At 29.8% G+C, this 15945-nt stretch overlaps 1 protein-coding gene across 1 annotated transcript in view; it reads left to right on the forward strand.

Annotated features, from left to right (window-relative positions):
- The first annotated feature begins 5767 nt into the window (after nt 1-5767).
- Nucleotides 5768-15945, forward strand: part of LOC148303035 (uncharacterized) — a 132225-nt gene continuing 122047 nt past the window's right edge. The window contains exon 1 of the mRNA XM_088270656.1: nt 5768-6183. The gene's annotated coding sequence lies outside the window, so the exon portion shown is untranslated. The remainder of the gene's footprint in view (nt 6184-15945) is intronic.

Consider the following 15945-nt stretch of genomic DNA (forward strand, 5'->3'; position numbering starts at 1 on the left):
ATTGTAAGCCCTGTGAATCTCCAGACTTCCATATTTCTTTTGTATAAAAAGATGCAGTCCTTAAAGACGCCTTATATATTTATCTTGTCCTTTACCTTATTAATGATCAAATGAAAACTGCATTGTAATAAATTGGGACAGAATAAAGAGAAAAAAAAACTATAATAAAAATCACAATTAAAGTGCAAAATAAAAATAAAAATAAAATTCTGGAGCTTTGAAAAAACATGGCTGGACGCCACTGTAGCTACGTTTAAAACAAAAACTATCGAATCAATGGAAATGAACAGATTCGATATCCATTGTGCTGGAATGGCTGCCGTTCGGGTAGTCGTGTTAGAATCCATTCAGTGCCTATTGATTGTGCATCTGCTTTTTACGTTTTTCGGAATATCCATATACGAGAACATATTTACATAATTACACATCGGTAACTGAAAATCAATGTTCGAGAACAAAGCCAATATAACTGTTACGTTTGAAAGTTTTTGGTAAATGGATTGAATTATGTTGTAGCCGTTTTTAATTTACTGGGTGATTTTTATTCATGACGTTTGACATTATGTTTTTAAACAATGAAAAACATGTTTATTTGTTTTTTTTTATTTTTTGATTCCTTAAGTTAAGTCCGCCTCCGTAGTGTAATGGTCAGCACGCTCGGCTACCGTTCTGGAGGTCCCGGGTTCGATTCCCAAGGGGGGTAAAATAAATAGAAGTGATTTTTTCACTGTCATATTTATTCAATATTATCCTGGACTGGTACCTGAAGCGGAGGGCTGATCACCTTTCCTTCATGTGTAAACGATCAAGATAACACTGCGTTTATATGACGCAGTGCCCTATGCACCATTGGGGTGCAGATAAGGGTTTTATTATTATTATTATTATTAAGTTAAAAAGTCTAATTAGAATGTTATTTTTATATTTATTATATTATGTTATTTTTGTTAAATATTCTGTTGGTTTTCCAATTTAAAAAAAAAAATAATAATAATATTTAAACTTTATAATTCGTTTCGAGGATAATATGGCATTGTGCATTGATACTTTTAATTAGTTAGGTTAGTCACAACGCTCGATTTGAAAAGGAGGGTGTAGAGATTAACAACATAATAATAGTGAAAGAGATGACGAATTTGTTTATCATTTGTTTGACTAATGAAGATAGACTAAGAAAATAAACAGAATTATATGCCTGAATGATTAAAAAAATATTCATTGCCTTTAAAGAGGCGTAGCTTGGTAAAACGTTTGAGAATCTATCGGGGAGTGGTTACTATTCAGTATGTTTCAAGATTTTTTTTTATTGATGTCTCAAAAAGATGAAAAAGAATATGACCCCTCATAGGTTTTTAAATATCACTCTTTACACGTGTAATATTCAGTAAAAAAACTTTTTTTTTTAAATAATTAAATAATAATTTATTATTAGATTAAAACCAATATTTTTAGCTTTTCCACTTTTTTTTATTTGACCAGCGACCGGGTTTCGTCGTTACCGACATCATCAGACTGGTCGGTAACGACGAAACCCGGTCGCTGATCAAATAAAAAATAAAAAATAAAGTGGAAAAGCTAAAAATATTGGTTTTAATCTAATAATAAATTAAAAATGCAATTCCATCACGAAGTGTCAGTGGATAAAATAAATCTAATAAAATAATGCATAATATTCCCGAAAAGTAATTTAAACCAGTTTATTTTTATTTTTTATTACTACAATACTCTTGGAATATTACAAGTTTTTTTTGTTATAAGATGAAATGTTAACTTGATTGTGGAATACAGGTGTAGGAGTGTTAGTTTAAATTTTAAAAAAATCTGATTTGATTTGGTACCTAAAACTAACTAATTTCTTCGATCCAGTTCAATGTTTCGGCTCCCCTTGAAATATCATGATAAAAGTCACGTAAGCCAAACGCGATGCATCGAAATAAATTATGCACTTCTCCCGAAATTTATCCGCAAATTAATTTTGAGCATCCCAACATATAATTTGTTGCAAAAGTTTGGCTTATTTCTCCGAAAGAGCTCTGTGATAACAAGACCCGATTGATGTTGAAATTCGTTCGTCTACGGCAATAACCACCAAACAAAAACGTATGACAACATGATGATTTAAAAAAACATATAAATTGATTTTTCTCAATTTTAATTTAAGTTTAACTTGAAATTTACGACTGTTTCTTAAAGTCTATTGTGACACATGTTTCGATGCAAACCGTATGACGGTATTAACCCTGGATAACTAAACATTCGTCCACACGACGACGCCCTTCTCCAAAAAAGTCAAGTGCACTTACTTCCCTTCACCCCGCACCCGCCATGCTTTGTTCATGGAAAAGTGATTTATTGTATTGAAATGTCTCTTACATTCATTCGTAATAAACCAAACTTTTGTATCATATAACCAGTTACTATTGAAAATAAATACTTTTGATAGTATTCACCTTTTTATTGCGTAGTCCAACTGACGAATGTTTAGTTTCTATGTTTCTATAAATATAGTTTAGTTATCTAGGGTTAATGACGCGAAATGCAGCAAAATATGGTATTTACCATGTAAATTTTAAATTCAACATAGATATTATCGTAAAGTAACTGCCTAATCAAATAATGAAATGATTTTTTCCACCATAAAATACTGCCTAAGAATTCAAGATCGTCTGGTTGTCTACCTAAAGGTTAATAGACCAAGTATTTCTTAAATGGATTTTATAGATCAATAATGCATAAATCTGCATTCATATTTAAATATATTCTGAATTGTTTTTTAAATGCAAAGCTGTCTTGTTGAAGAAAAAAATACGTCACTCACAATCGTGTTATGAGAACACGAAATTTAAAAGTATTCGAAAATCGATACCCATTCTTTTGCAGAGAGCTATTTCGTATAGAGTGAGATTTTTATTTATTTATGGTTTACCAACAATGAAAAACATATTACAATAAATATGCTACAGTGAAATACAAATTGTTTGAATGTTTTTCATCAATTAGATGAGAACACAACAAGCTTACAGAAACAATAAAGGTGCAGGTTAAATACAAATATAAAGAATAGAAATTTGGTTGTAAAAAAAGGGTAATAATAATTAAAAGTAATGAAATAAAAAATTAAATTAGAAGTAAAAATTAAACTATGGTACACAAGGTACAAAATTCAAGACTCCACCAGATTGGTGAAATCAATTTCAAATTGATTTCACTGATCTGGTAAGAGACCTCTTGTATTTCTCCGTGCCATCATTAAATATGTCGATGGTGACATTATCAGTATTTTCTAAATTATTATACAACCTTAGCATCCTAGAAATGGAGTTGAAGTGTGCCATATTATTGTTATATACTGGGAGAGATGTAAACAATAATTGAATTAAAGAGGTAAAATGAAACATAGTATTTAAAAAAGTACTTTATTTCTTGATTTGGTTTTAACTTCCTGAAATAATTTCATTATTTCAATATAAAAAGAAAACACTTGTGTTTGAGTACCAAAAAAACACTGGTTTCGAGAACTACAAATGTTTTCATCAACAGGTGAAAATATAAACTTAAACTATCGATATTATTTCATTTACCGTAGTATTTATAAAAATCTAAATATTATCACCAAGAATACAATGAATCATACAAAATAACGGTTATTATTTTTATTTCACTTTTTGTTGTTGCAGAAAACGATGTACAATTTTTGATTTTTTAAGACAACAATAAAACTTGGTTAATATACATACTACAATTCTAAGGTGGACGAAACTCTTAAAATCATACATCACATTATTATTATTTATATATAACAATATTTGAAATCTTACGCTGTAATGGTTCAGTAATATTGTATTTTTTGTATTGAAAATTGATGGCTTAATAATTGTGGTGCATTGAATTGCCCAACTCCGCAGTGTAGTAGTAACCCTGTTTGGTTTTCAAGCCACATGTCCAGGGTTTGATTCCTAGGAGAGTCTAAAAATACATAAGAGTATTTACTAATTTAATATTTATTTTATATTTCCCTGAACTGAGGAGCGGAGGACTGATCATCTGATGTCACATGCAATCAAGATAACACTGCATCGACTAAATGCATTCCGCTATGCACTATTGGATCCAGATAAGCGTCAGAAGAAGAAAACATGTATTTAAAACGGTTTAACCTCAGTAGAATATTGTGTAATATTTTTATAGTTAAAATACAATATGAATATTCATTATAGATTAAATTCCTGCATCATGTACATATTTATTATTACGAATGTATTTTAAGAATGTAAATATTTATGACGCCACGCGTAATTATACAAACGGATCTTTACATATTTCTCATCATCATTTTATCCGTATCATCCAGATCGTATCTTTAAAAAACTATTTAAATAAATACGTAAATACATGTTCGTTTGTTCAAAATCTCAAATCTCCCAAAGCTATTTAGGAACCTTGTACAACGTTGCATCCAAATATGCTCGTGTTTATATTTGTCATGTTTTTGTATTACTATAACTGTGACAGGAAAAAACATGTTTTTTTAAAACAATGTTTTTAATGCAATGGCAGTGCCACCTGTTGAACGTAACAACATCTTACGCAATAATTAACATTGTTTTGATAACGCAAAAAGCGTGTTTCTTGATAGTTGCTAAAATATTGTATGACGTATTATAATGATATAAAATATACAGTGAAATTAAAGGCATCATAAATGGAAAAGCAAATAAAATGTTATCGTTGAAAATTCAACATACGTATGCATTTATAAGACATAAGGATGTATATATATATATATATATATATATATATATATATATATATATATATATATATATATATATATATATATATATATATATATATATATATATATATATATATATATATATATATATATATATATATATATATATATATATATATATATATATATATATATATATATATATTCGTATGTTTACCTGGGGTCAGGTTAGGGCCTTGAAATTTATTCTTTGGGAAATTTATTGTTTATCATCGATGCGTTTTCCCATGAAACCAATGAAGATCGATTCTCAGAAAGCGTGACTACATATTAAATCAAGGGTAATATATTTACCATCACATAATTCATGAAATTTTAATTACTAACAATAATCATGTATAGCTCGTAACTACAATTTTACATGATTTTGAAAAAAAAAAAATAAAAAACTTTAACATTGCATTTGAGTATGTTTTTTTTCGATATGTATGCAAAAAAATATTGTTTGTAAAAAAATCGTGGATATATTGGAAATAAAAATTGTGAATTGGTAGTAAATAATCGCATGCATCGGGTATTTTTTGTCACTGTGCGGGTGGATGCACAAGCGACCTCTTCCGAGCGCATCTCGGAGCGGAATGATCTGCCGGCCGCGCGAAACCTTCGTAGCTTCCCTCTGTACACGCACACAGCCGAGGGAGACCCTCTGTGTACATATCGTATGGACGGGCCACAAGCGCAGATCAAGCAGAATTTACAGTAGGATCCAAATGGAGGCGGCAAAGTTCGAGAGCAGTAAACGGTCACGGCAGAGAAAGGGAGGGAGAAACCTCCGCCCTAGGTGTAAGAGGCGATGATTCTTCTACTCGGTGGCTCGGCTCGTTATCAGAGAAGATTGTAGCGAGCATCGCGTACTTTCGGTGCTTCTAACCCCCGAGGCGAAGGCGCTACGGGCCCCCCCGGCCTGGCACTCCCCCCTTCCGCTCCGCCCTCCCCCCTGAGTATTTAAAGTCAGAGTGCATCGTCGGCGAAGAGTTCATTCGCGGACGAATCTTCAAGCGTTTCGCACACGAGAAATACCGAGAAAAAAACGCACGCACGATATGGTGTGCGCGTCGTACTAACTTGGCATCCCATCCGCGACGGAAGCAGACCCCTTCCGATCGCCTGTCGTGCCATGCAGCGGCCCTGATCCGCACCGCAAGTTTCAGTGATAAGGACTATTTGGGAGGAAAATCATCTTCTGATAATCTCGCGATAGGGTGTTCGGGTCCGATCGGGATAGTTCGGATTATTCGCTCGGTCGGGTGGTGATTCGTTGAGTGGTGGTACGGAGGCAAGACAGTCGTGCCCCAAACGCCGAGAAGATTGGACGCTCAGTGGGGGAGAACTAAGATACGAACGACGCGATTGGACAACGAGGAATTTTCCGACTTTTTCAAATAACGGTAAGCCAATTTCTGCTTCTTGGCGTCGCTGATTTTTTTTTCAGAAATTTACAATTTTACAGACCTTAAAAAAAATTCAGAAGACAATATTTGAAAAAATTATGTATCTTCAAAAATATTTTTAAATATTCTGTATAAAAAAAAAACAATAATGAAAATTATGCGAAATTTTTCTCATTTCTTTTAAATCTAAGGCTTTGGGACAAAGTTCAGTTGAAGAGGAATTGTATGGTAAATAGTTTAGGCCATGTTCACATTCCCATAGTCTGTGTCCGTACGTGCGAATGTGTCGCGTAACACATGTCCAGGAATTATTCCGCATACTATTTGTTCTCGTGAAACAATTTATATGCAGAAAAGAGGTACGCACTCGGAGTGCGTGACTGTTTTATTAGTTAAATATAGGCAATCCGATTCAAGTAATTTTGTCACTATCGGCAGAACTTCACATTAACGCACGTTATAATTTTATTCATGAATATATTTAGTGTGAACATAACCGAACAAGCTTTAAATCAATCAAACAAACGGCATTAGTAAGAGTTAAAACTAATTTAAATAAGTATAATCTGATTAAATTACTTAAAAAAAATTCAAAGATATTTATATATTTTTTTAATCTGGAAAATTGTAAATGAAAGAATAAGAATATTTATATGGCAATTTATATAATTTGAAAACAATGAAAAATATGCGAAAAGGAAATATCATACTTTAAAAAAAAGCGGGCATTATACTAGCAATTTTGCAAAAAATGCATTAATTTTTAAAATTTAAATATACATTTATAATTTTTAACGTTTATTTTAAATATATTTTTTTAAAGATAAAATCTCAAATCGAGACAGCAGCGAAAATTAAACATTTGTATCCCAAAAAATACAATAAACATATTCAAATACTAAATATGTTAATAGTTATTCTATTATTATATATTCATAAATTAAATAAAATTGGATTTTTTACTCTCGCAATATTGCAAAATAATTAATGAAAAATTATAATTTACATATAATAATTTTTTTTTTAAAATCTCAAACGTAGACAAAAATAAAAAAAAACTTTTTTTTAAGAATACAATACATTATAAATTCCAAACAATGAAAAACATGTAAAAATAAAATATCTTTTAAAACCCAAAAAAAAAAAAAAATATATAACTAAATTTTGGAAAAGATCACTAATTTATAATTTAAATGTATCGTCAGTTTAAGTTAATACAAAGATTCAAAAGGTAAACTCAAAGTATTGAATACAAAAATTAAATATATAGCTTACAGTATTTTTGCAAAACCTCTAGCTTTTAAGGAAATTATTGAAATTCTGATATTTTATTTATAAGTGGTATTTTTACAAAGTTTTTCATTTGATGAGATAAGTTTTATATATTTCACGAAATTTCTGAAACTAAAGTTTTATGTTTTTAGCGAACGGTGGAAATTATAAAAAATATTCTATTAAATAAAACATCAAATTTTAAAATCTTATAAGAATCTAAATGGAAAACACTGTAGTAAATATTGATTCAGTAATTAAGACTAAAACCTTTTTAAATCCATTAAATTATTTAATAATAAAATAAAAACTGGGAATCTTTTAAATAATTTAAAAGAAGTGTTAAGTTTTAAAATTAAAAAATGAATGCTTAAAAATATATTTTCTTGACAAAAATAGTAACGAGTGATGTTTTTTTTTTATAACTAGTGAAATAAATTTAATAAACAAATGCTTTGTTCAAATATTCGAAATTCACTTCTTTCTTATATCTTCATCTGCGTCCAGTAGTGTAAGGGCAATACCACATCGGTGCAGCGTTATCTTGGTCGTCAATTAGGAGAAGGCAAGATGAACCATCCTACGCTTCAGATGCCAATCCAGAGTGATATAAAATTAAAAGCACAGTGAAGAAAACAGTAAAATTTATTTTGACCCCTCGCAAAATTGAACCCAGGACCTAAGACGCGATAGGGAAACACGCTTACCACTGCGGACACAATTTTTTATTTTTTTATTTTTAAAATCAGATGCGATTAAAACGAGGAAATAGACAAATAATTTAATTGTCGTACGTGGGCGTTGAACACGACCACAATTCTTCGTTGAACTTTAAGAAAAAAAACATTCGCACTATGAGATCACGATCTATGATGGATAGTTCTATACAACCCTTAGAGGGGGGGAGTGGCAGCGCAATTCCATCCTTATATGTATACGTAATAAATGCCATTGTTCTCTGACACGGTCCTAAGGGTGAATATAACATACTATATGTTATTACATAACATGTAGGTACGTCCACAAATGTATAGGATATTTAGGGAGAAATTTGGCCAACTTGGGGTAAAATTGCAAACGCAACTAATGGGGTTGGTTAATGGTAAAAATTATGGTTCTATTTTTCTCTCCCTTAACCGAAACTGCTGGTGATTTTGGCAGTAATCAATAATCAATAAGGTGTATTGATTTTGGTTTATTTGGGGTAACTTTGTGGCCTCATTCAAAATAAATAATCTGTCGTTATGTTTTTTCACTCTCGAAATTCTCGACTCTCTGTAAAAACAATAAACGTAACTAATATGAATGTTTAGATTAATTGATTCGGCAGTGACTTTTTGGTAAAATCCATACATTTTTTATTTAAGTATTACTAAGTAAATACCACTTTTTCTTAAAAAAATTTGTGACACGTGTTCGATGCATTCCGTATTATTTTCAAACACCGTATGTGAAGCTAATTCTAAATTTTAGAGTTGGGTCCTTGGGACGTTGAAGGTTGAAGAGGGGGTAGGAGCTGTTTCTTATTTTTATTTATTTATTAAATTTTTATGAAAAAAATTGTTTTTAAAATACTTTTTATTAATTTATTTCATTTTTATTTGGTAAAAATGTTTTTGAAATTCGTGTGAAGTACATTTAAAATGTACATAGCAACCACATTGAAAAAAAGTTTAAAATTTAAACGAGATAATTTACGTATATTCTCACACACATAAGCAGTGGCGTACATGAGTTAGTACCCTTCTTAAAGGGAATAAGATTTTTTTAAACTGTGATATTGAAAGAAATATAGGTTTATCTAAAATGTTTTCTTGATTATCTTTCAGTGACAAAACACGTATCATTCAAAGTTTTCAAACTGAGATCTATAGGAAGTTTTAAAAATGTTGTTTTGAAATTAGTACTCTGTTTCTCCTACTGCCTATGGTAATAAAAAAAGTGTTCAAGCCAAAATATCATTATAAATAGATTAAAAAAATAGAATAAAAAAAACAACTAAAAATTGACGAAACTAAAGAAAAAAATTGCACTCTATTTTGAGCATAGTTGAAGCACCAAAGGGTACAAGTGTTTTGAAAGAAAAATGTATGGTGGATTCTATTCATAGCTCCGAGAAATGCATGTTAGTGCATTCTATAATATTTGACCCGAGCGGAAACGTGTGGGCTCGAGGTATGGTGATATATTATGCGATTGTTGAAACTACATACCATTGTACCACCGAGTAAATGTATAAACTTGTACCCCCGTGGATACAGGTATTCCTTAATAACAAGAATTTTACACAGTTTATAAAGTGCCATATCCGTAAAATACTACGTGAAATACATTCAATTCAAATTCGTACACTGAAGTGATATTTAAAAAAAAAAAAGGATTCCTCTATCAAATATTCATTCATTTATTTAATTTAACAGTTTTATAAATTTTTTATAAATTTAATTTAAAAAATAAATAAATCTATCAATAAATTGAAGGAAAAGAAAATAAATTTCAATTTTCGAAAACAAATACGTCCTTATTTTTTTATTATTAAGACCATATAAGTCTCACTGATTCTAACTGTTGATGTAAGAGCAATCTATGCCATTGGATCTACAACAGCAAAGGCACGTTCGCTAAATTAAGTGCGCAGGTTGTGAACTGGTTAGATCACTTTACCCATGGCAGTTATTGTAGATATTCTTATTCGTCCGGTATGCACAGCTTTTCCATACATAGATACCCTGGATCCGTATCATGCATTGATTTATATATAAGTAGACAGAGGTTGATTTTCACCCTTTTAGTGCAGTAAAATGTATAAAACGCAAAAAATATTGATTAAGTACATGATATAAACTTCGAAAATAATATACGGAAAAAACTTGTGGAATATTAAAGGTTTTTTTTAAGCATAACATTTAACCCGATAGCTTCCTGATCGTTGATAAAAAAATAATGTCAGGTATTGGAGAACAATGCACTATTAAAATTAATTAATATTATAAAACTGCTTTTTTTCGACATCAAAATATGATACATATGTTTGATTACGTCTTTATAGTTTATTAATTACTTAATCGTATCACGGAAAAATAGGACAGATAAAAATTCATGTATCTTACACACTATCAACAAAATACGTTACTGAAATCTTGCATTGTATTTTAAAACAAAAATCTTTATTAAAATATAACAGTAGAAATCTCAAAAGTATAAATGTTGACTACATACATATACTGTAATGGAATCAATCATCAGAAGCTGCAATGAATTTACCAATTATTTATTTGTCATTTTGAGGTAATACGAGTATCAATATACGAGCAGATATTTTGAATTGAAAATTTACTTGGTACCAATTCAAATCCAATATTTGCACCGTATATATTAGATGCGTCGAAAGAAAGTGGTGGTTTAACCAAGTAAAATTTAAATGAAAAATAAATACAATTAAGTTAAATTTCCGGAAGCATTTATAACTCAATGTCAAGGGTCAAAAAAAGAACCATTGGCAAAGTTATTTTACAATATTGTGATATTAGATTCTTTGAATTCAACAATACACTACAATTTGGTTCTATTATGCCCGGATTTCGACATCTCCGACACAACACCCCGCACTGAGGTAAAAATACAACAAATTTCAACAGAAAGTGAGTCTGTTATATCTGACAATGCCACTCGAGCTATTCAAAATATTTTGTAGCTCGTTTTTTCGAACTTTGATATGTCGGATGATTAACGACCGGTCCACTGGACTGTCGGATACCATCGATGATAGATTCCGAGTCGAGTTTCTTTCTGTGAACCTAATTAGATATAATCGGAACTCTTGCTTTTGAATTACTGCAACTAACTAGTGTAAATTCAATCCATTTACAAAATGCATTGCCCAATCGTGTAACTCGTGTTGAGTGATTTTTTTACAGATGAGAATTCAATGCGTAAGGCTGAATACTAAAAGCAATTTGAATACTTTTACTTCTGCATTCAAAACGCATTATAATATTAAGCGTAAAAAACATCCGAGTCATTTAACTTTTTTTTACAAAAGTTGCAGGTACTTTTCAAATACAATCCTGATAATTTGTATATATTTGTATGTTTTGTATATAAACTCTAAAATCAAATACTACAATATAAATCAAGAGTACAGCCGGATAAAAAACCAAGTTAAAAAAAAAACAAATGTTTTTTACATTTAAAATCGAGTTTTATGGATTTTCAATTTAAAAAAAGTTTTTTCAAAAATTTAAAATGGCTTTACGATGTACGACAAAAAAGGTTCAAAAACTACAAAAAAAAAGACAATATTTTTAGTACCATCGAAAATTCGTAATTTTTGCTTAAAATATGTTTTTCCTATTTGTTAACTAATCGTACGAAATTTGTAATTTGAATAATTAATACAGCAAAATTATTTTTAATACTTACGACTAAACTTGTAAACCATTCTCAACTATTTCATTTTGAGAAAATATTTCAAATCGCTTAAAACTATTTTTGGTAGTTTAAATCATTTGAAATCGTTTGGTAGTATTAGCTTAATATGCTAACCTGGCCTGCCAAAAGCAAAGGATGTTTTAAATCGTTGGTTTTTATTTTATATGATTTTATAGATTTTTTTTCATAATTTTTTTATTGCTTTAAAAATAGTGACTGGGGTATTTATTTCAAAATTTATTTTTACATTATTTTGTATTAGAACAAACATAAAAAAACGTTTTAGTATGAAATATTAGTACTATTGTGGGTTTTAAACGCATTCATTGATTACAATTTAAATTGAAATAAAAAAAAATAAATTGCGTATATTTCACCCAAATCTCGGGAAATTTATAATCTCTAAGTACCAGAAATTTTACGTGCGATACAAAAAATCTACATGCGATTGCTAATGAAATATTTGCTAAGACACCAATAAACTCATTAATATTCTTCTAGCGAATTTAAACTTAATTATTAAGCTGATATGATATTGAGGTACACATAGTTTGCAGTCTCCGTGTAGTGTTTCATAAATACCTTCGCTGATGTCAATAAACTAAAGATGACCGTTAATTTGGACTGACAAAAAGCTGGCAAGCCTTGAACCAACTGAGATGAAGATAAACGTAATCGAAACATCGATACGATTATCGGTATCAAAGTACTATAAACTTCATTTCACAAATTGGATTAATCAATATAAATACGAATATCTCACTATTTTTTACAAATATTTGCTTTTATCGTTATATTAAATAATAAATATCCGTTTTTATTATTTTTTGGTTTTTCTTTTAAAAAAATATATTTTTTTAGATATCTCAACATAGATGACGAAAAATATGGAAGTTACACGAGTGTAAAGTGATCACTAACCAGCTTGTGACAGGTCATAAGCCCTGTAAATGTCCAGACTTCCATTTCCTCTTCATCTATGTAGAGATGTCAAAAACTTATTCATTCATTCTTATCCACTTTTAATAGTGCAAAGGATACAGAATCCTGTCATTGACACGGTGTTAGCATGGCCAATCATTATTTGAAGGCAAGGTGATCAGTCCAAGGTGATAAATGAACTATGTGACAAATCTTGACTGATATAGAATATCGAATCCATTGTATCTATTGTATTGTTAAAATATATTTTTAAAAACATATTTACATCTTTTTTAAACTCCTTACCATTCAATAACTCATTTCATTTCAAAATTATGTTTTTATTTTGATGAAAAACGTTATTTTCAACACAAAAACGGTGTTTTAATAAAAAATTTAAATACGTTACCTGGGTTTAAAGTAAATTAAGATGCGGGCTACAGATTATCCCGCCTTAATATAAATATATTTATTACATTAAGAGTACTTTCGTTTCGAGGTCATTGGCATCACTCCGGAATCATCAAAGTGTCAAAATGTAGCGAGTTACCAATATACAGGTTGAGATATATATTAACAGGTAGAAATCATGCACACATTTCCAATGTACAGGTAGATATTACAAATATACAAATTTTGTTTGCTTTTCCGATTATCACTAGCGTTGTTAGGGCGACTGACACTCGCGGACCCATAATCGAGTTTTGACTGCTTGGTTGCTTTGGCGAATATATGCGAAATGTTTCTGTAAACATGACGCTGACTGGACTCATTGTAAACCGACTCTTTAAATGATGATTTACGATTTGTTTGTTCCTATTTTAAATTACCCCTATTTAGAATTATAATGTTTTATTTCTGTTCAAATTCTAAACTAAAAAATTCAACTTTAAATTCGTGACGAATATATTGTTTATATTCTTTATCAATTAAGAAAAATTACATTTTATTCTTAATTTGATCAGTTTGTAATCTGTTCAAATTCTAGACAAAAAATCCAACTTAAAATTCATGACGAATATATTGTTAACATTCCTTATTATTATTTTATTTTTGACGAATATGTTGTTCCTATTCTTAATTCCACATTTGAATTTGAAATACTTTTTATTCTTAATTTCATCACTTGTTAAACGTCGACCATAAAATCCAACTTTAAATTCATGACGAATATATTGTTTTTTTTCTTTATTAATTAAAAAAAATTAAATTACATTTTATTCTTAATTTGATCAGTTGGTAATCTGTTCAAATTCTACACCGAAAAATTCAACTTTAAATTCGTGACGAATATATTGTTTATATTCTTAATTAATTTAAAAAAAAAAACATTATATTCTTAATTTGATCAGTTGGTAAACTGTTCAAATTCTAGACAAAAAATCCAACTTAAAATTCATGACGAATATATTGTTAACATTCCTTATTATTATTATTTTTTTAATTTAAAAAGCACATTATTCTAAATTTGATCGATTGGTAATCTGTTCAAATTCTAGACCAAAAAATCCAACTTTAAAATTATGATGAGTATATTGTTTCTATTCTTAATACAAAATTTGAATTTTAACTAATTTTTATTCTTAATTTGATTATTTATTTACTAAACAAATACATTGTTTCTAGTTTGTAATTATTTCAAAATTAGAATTTCAGTATTTTTTTTCTTCATATAAATTTAATAAGTGATAAAATGTTGACAAAAAAACTAATTCACGACGAGTAATGTTCCAAATTTTAATTGAAAATTTTAATTGAAATATGTTTTTTAAGCTTCATCCAATAATACATAAAAAATATTTAGATATTTTTATCCACCGTGTGTTTGAATATTGAAAATATGAATATAGTCTATAGAGGTAGGATGAAAAATGTGTGGTGGATGAAGACGCGTAGAACATTGAACCTTGGCTGCAGAAGTTTGCGGTTAGGTTAGGTTGGATACGGTAAGGAAAGGTGAGGGTGAGATAGGTTAGAAATATGATACGGGCAAGTGACAAGAGGATAATAAATGGAATATTATTGCCTCTTCGATACACAGGGATAAGGGATACGTACATTTCGAGATTGAGATAATTCTATATCCAATGCGTCAATATGTTATCAATATTAATTTATTTTATGGGATAACGCGTATATGTAGTACCTACGTAGATTTTTTACATTTTTTTTGAGATCTCAACATAAATGAAGAAGAATATGGAAGTCTGGGCATTTATAAAGCTTACGACCATCATAGGCGGGTTTACGTGATCAATTTACACACACGAATAAATGCCCAGACTTCCATATTCTTCTTCATTTTTGTTGAGATGTTAAAAAACAATGTAAAAAATAACTCTTAATTGGAGATAATCCAGATATGTGAACAAGTATTTGGACATACTCAAAATGTTTTAAACCTACGTAGGTACTTATCTGAGTTATAGTTACCCGTTAGTTTAATATTTTAATTTTATTTCAAAATATAAACACGTAGAGACAATTCCGTTTAATTGGACCACCGGGTTATTGTGGCAGCCGCTATGAGGCCCAAATTTTAGGGAATGGAAAAAAATCCAAGAAATTTACAGTAATTTATGGGTTGGTGGATTTTGTTGCGTTCATAAATTGCTGCAGTACCTTGGTCGTCAAGTATGTAAAAATCTGGTGTTAAGTTATTGACATTGCATTTTCTCAATTTTTTGACAAGCTTTCGTATCTGTATTTTCACAAATTTTACTAAAGAGCGTTTTTGTGTTTACTGATATTACCGTTAATGGTCATCTCAAGTATATATTTTTTTAAAAATTTAATTTTTTACCAATGTTGAAAAATAAGTTTAATTACTTCATATTAATTTATTCATTCAGTCCGCCTCCGTAGTGTAATGGTCAGCACGCTCGGCTACCGTTCTGGAGGTGCCGGGTTCGATTCCCAAGGGGGGTAAAATAAATATAAGTGATTTTTTCGCTGTCATATTTATTCAATATTACCCTGGACTGGTACCTGAAGCGGAGGGCTGATCACCTTTCCTTCATGTGTAAACGATCAAGATAACCCTGCGTTTATATGACGCAGTGCCCTATGCACAATTGGGGTGCGGATAAGGGTTTTATATATATATATTATAATTTATTCATTTGCTGTTAACTT

The sequence above is a fragment of the Brachycentrus maculatus genome, unplaced genomic scaffold (assembly GCF_059751285.1).
Source record: "Brachycentrus maculatus isolate JH-2025_06_01 unplaced genomic scaffold, ASM5975128v1 h1tg000388l, whole genome shotgun sequence".
Classification (NCBI taxonomy): Eukaryota; Metazoa; Arthropoda; class Insecta; order Trichoptera; family Brachycentridae; genus Brachycentrus; species Brachycentrus maculatus.